Below are 4,242 nucleotides of genomic sequence, written 5' to 3' on the forward strand. Positions count from 1 at the left end.
TTAATCTCAAGTCCTCTTGAGATAAGCTCTTGCAAACTTAGGCCATATTTTTGGATCTCTTGTTCATCCATCCATACAAATTCTTCTTCAGGACATCCCTACCACTAAACCAAATACTTCTTGTATGCATTCTTCCTAGTTTGTTTCGTGATCCCTATATCCAAGATCTTGTTAGTCTCCTTGGTTGATGGGCTGGTATCCCTGCAACATCTTCTTCAAGCTCTTCAAGTTGCACTTCTGAACCTACATTCACATCACCTTTATACAGGGTTAGATCAGAAATATTAAAAATGGGAGAGATACCAAGGTGTGAGGGAAACTCTATCTCATTAGCATTCATTCCATGATTCTTTAATATCTAACAAGGTCCTACTTTCTTCATAAGTAGTTTGGTATGCTTTCCCTTTGGTAACTTCTCCTTCTTCAAGTATGCCTAGACCAAGTCTCCAACCTACAACTAAACATCTCTTCTATGTTTTTCTTTTGCCTTCTTATACTTCTTTGCACTCTCCTCAAGTTCTAACCTCACTGAGTCATGAATCTCCTTCATAATTTCCACAAACTCCTCTCCATGAGCACTAACTAGAGTGTTGGAAGGTAGTTCCCTAAGTTCTAAGATACCTCTTGGATTCTACCCATACACTATTTGAAAAGGGCTCTTCCTTGTACTCATGTTGACTAAATCATTACAAGACAACTTTGGTTGTGGTAGGACTCATTCTCACTTGTCTCCATACTACTTTGTCAAGTATCTAAGTAGATTTCCAAGAGATTTTTTGACCACCTCTATCTACCCATCTATTTGTGGATGGTAGGTAGAGCTAAAACTCATATTAGTTCCCAATTTCTTCCACAAGGTCCTCCAAAAATGACTGATAAACGTCACATCTCTGTCTGATAGTATGGTTAGAGGAAAACCATGTATCCTAACAATCTCCTTGAAGAATAAACTTGAAATTTTTGATGCATCATTAGTGCTTCTACAAGGGATGAATTGGGTCATTTTAATAAATTTTTCCACTACAACATAAATTCTATCATTTCCCTTCTGTGATCTTGGCAATCCCATCACAAAGTCCATGTTGCAACTCTCCCAAGGCCTTGTAGGAATAGGCAAAGGTTGGTATAGTCCTACATTAGTGGATGTACCCTTGGCCCTCTAAAAAAATTTATGTCTCCACAATCTTCCTCACTTTAATTTGAAGTCTTGACCAATAATAGAACCTTCTCACCTATTCCAAGGTCTTGTCCAAGCCAAAATGTCCTCCCATGTTACCTACATGCTTCTCCCTAATGATGTTCTCCCTCATTGAACATTGTGGAATGCATAGTTGATTCCCCTTGAATAGTAGCTCATTTTGAATCAAGTAGTTAGCATATTCAGTGTGATAGGTTTCAGAGAAGTCAAAATGCACCTTGTAGATGTCTTTGTAATCACTATCCTCTTTATACATGTCTTTCAATGCATTGATCCCTACACTTTGGAGTTGGATTTATTGCAGAACTAGGTTCCTCTTACTTAGTACATCTACCACTTTATTGGAAACTCCCTTATTGTGTTTTATTGAAAAGGTGTAGGCTTGAATTGATTCTACCCATTTCATATGCTTGTGGCTTAATTTCTCTTGGCTATTCAAGAAACTTAAAGCTTGGGTGTCTATGAAAACAACAAATTCTTTTGAAAGGTGTTAGTGCCTCCATTTCTCCAATGACTGGGCTATTGGCCCCTCTTCCGGACTCAAGACAGCCCCTATATCTAGGTTAGAAGCATGTCATGCCCAAAATTCAACAAGGCAAATGCACAACTAATTTTATTTTTTAAAGATGCATTAATGTTTATAATTTAGTCGAATGACTTGATGTTTAAATTCAAAAGGGTTTAGACTCATATCAGGTTGTGGTTATACTTGAATGGTACTTTGTTATAACTGAATGTGTATAAGTTGCATTCTAAGATTACAGGTTTTGACGAAGATTCAGACATTGCTCGCTTGTTCTGATTTTCCAATTATAGAGTAAAGAAATTTCTTAACTTTGTTGGCTTAAGTAGTTCCTTGCAAGTTACATCTTGGATACAGGGTAGGGTTATGATGCTCTTATCCTAATACATATCTTGTGTTAAATTTCTTCCAAATTGCATTAACATTATTGTTATATATGTGTCTAATAACTTTGATAGTCTCAATATTGAGGTTTGAACCCAAAAAGTACTTAGTGAGTGTACATTGATCAGTCAACAATTATTACATAATATATACTAACTACACATAAAATTTGTACCCTATAAAATCTACCAACTACCATTCATTACAACATTTATAACCATAGTTAAATTCTATAATACTACACTACCTTAAACATTAATTTCCTTTTTAACATAATATTCCCTAAAAAAAAATACTTAAACTAATGTTTCCTTCTTTAATATAATTTATATATAAATATATTTTTCTTTTTAAAATATAATGACAATCTAACTATATTTTCCTAACTTAATACAATTTACATACATACATACATACATACATACATACATACATACATACATACATACATATATATATATATATATATATATATATTTATAATTTTATTATTTTTATTTATTTATTTTTCTTTAAACAAAAAATTTATAAAACAACCAACTAACTATTTTTTTTCTAATCTATTTCCTAAGCACCCCCTTAAGCCTAATTTTCTATCTACCTATTAAATGCTACTTAACTAAGTTCCTATTTAATACTAATCTCTTAATATCCTTCACAAAAATAAATAGTAATAAAAAACATTAAAACAAGCTACCCAGGCACCTTTTCCCATACCCTATACCTACCCCCTACCCACTTCCCAACACCCCCCTCTCCCTCTCTCTTCCCATGTGGGAAAGAGGAGGGTGGGAGGCATGCTACTAAGCCGCCAACACTTAATGCCCCCCCTTAAATGGGTATGGCCACCAAGAAAGAAAGGAGGGGAAAAGGAATGTCCTTCCTTCCCCCACTTGCATTATTATTATTATTTAAATAGTCACCTATCATTAATAATGACTAGGTCACATCCATAGGATGGAGGGCATTAATATATATTTTTTGATATATTTATTGATGACTAGCTGACATGTACTTTCTTTTAACCACATATTCATATACTTATATTTTTTTGTTTACTTCTTGGGTAGCCACCATTATTATGATAGTTGACTAATATATTTTTATATTACTAAAGGTAAAATATGATTATTTTATTCTAATATTATTATTCTATTGACTATAATTTTTGGAAATGGATTTAGTTTGAGTTGCCATACATTTTCCAGCAAGCAAATATGCACCTACAGGCTATTTTTGAAGTTAAATTTTTTTGGCTAGTTTTCTTCATGGATTCTCATGATTGTCTCAAAAGTGAATTAATAATATTTTAACATAGTATAATCCAATCCAATGCATATTCTATAGAGTAAGTCTAATGATTGTGTTCATAACAATTATCTTATTGCTATCAACTAATTTACAAGAATACTTCTATATGAAACATAACTAAAATCTTTTGCATGCAACTTCAAGAACAACAAGTATTCAAATTTCATAATGATTTCCATTTCATGATTTTAACTAAATAAAAATCCATTATCTATCGGATGCATATTCTAAAACTATGTATGAATCAAGATTGATCACAAAATGTATCTATTTATTCTAATGAGCATGGAGAATAATAGAATAACAGAATAACAATGGATAATCTTATTTACATCGTACAAATGCCTACTTTGATGCTTAACTCTTCTCTTCAATACATTCATATCCAAAATTAGGAACCAAAAACATCACTAAAAAAACTCTTCCTTTCATGATCCTCTCAAGCTTTTATCCAACCTTTGTCAAGCATGCACATAAGGTGGTGAAGTCACCATATCAAGATATAAAAATGGAGGGACTTTCTTTTTAATGATACATAGATGATTCACAATATTTCTAATGACGAATGATTGAGAATAATAATAATACTCTTACAAACAACTAATTCACATAACAAGATGGAGTTTGTTTCTCCAATTTCAACACAATACAATAGAGTCATCTTCTCCTATGCCATGAATAGACTACATGAACTCTAAGTTTCCAAGATCATCAAGTAAATCCTACAAAATAGAGACAAAAATGGGAACCATGAAGGCTCACCTCCCAACCTAGGCCTCAAGGAGGCCACCCACTAAGCTTGGGGAAACAAGGCACAAATATTTGC

This window comes from Cupressus sempervirens, chromosome 5 (genome assembly GCF_028749045.1).
Source record: "Cupressus sempervirens isolate cs-2001-9-10 chromosome 5, ASM2874904v1, whole genome shotgun sequence".
NCBI classification, from domain to species: Eukaryota; Viridiplantae; Streptophyta; class Pinopsida; order Cupressales; family Cupressaceae; genus Cupressus; species Cupressus sempervirens.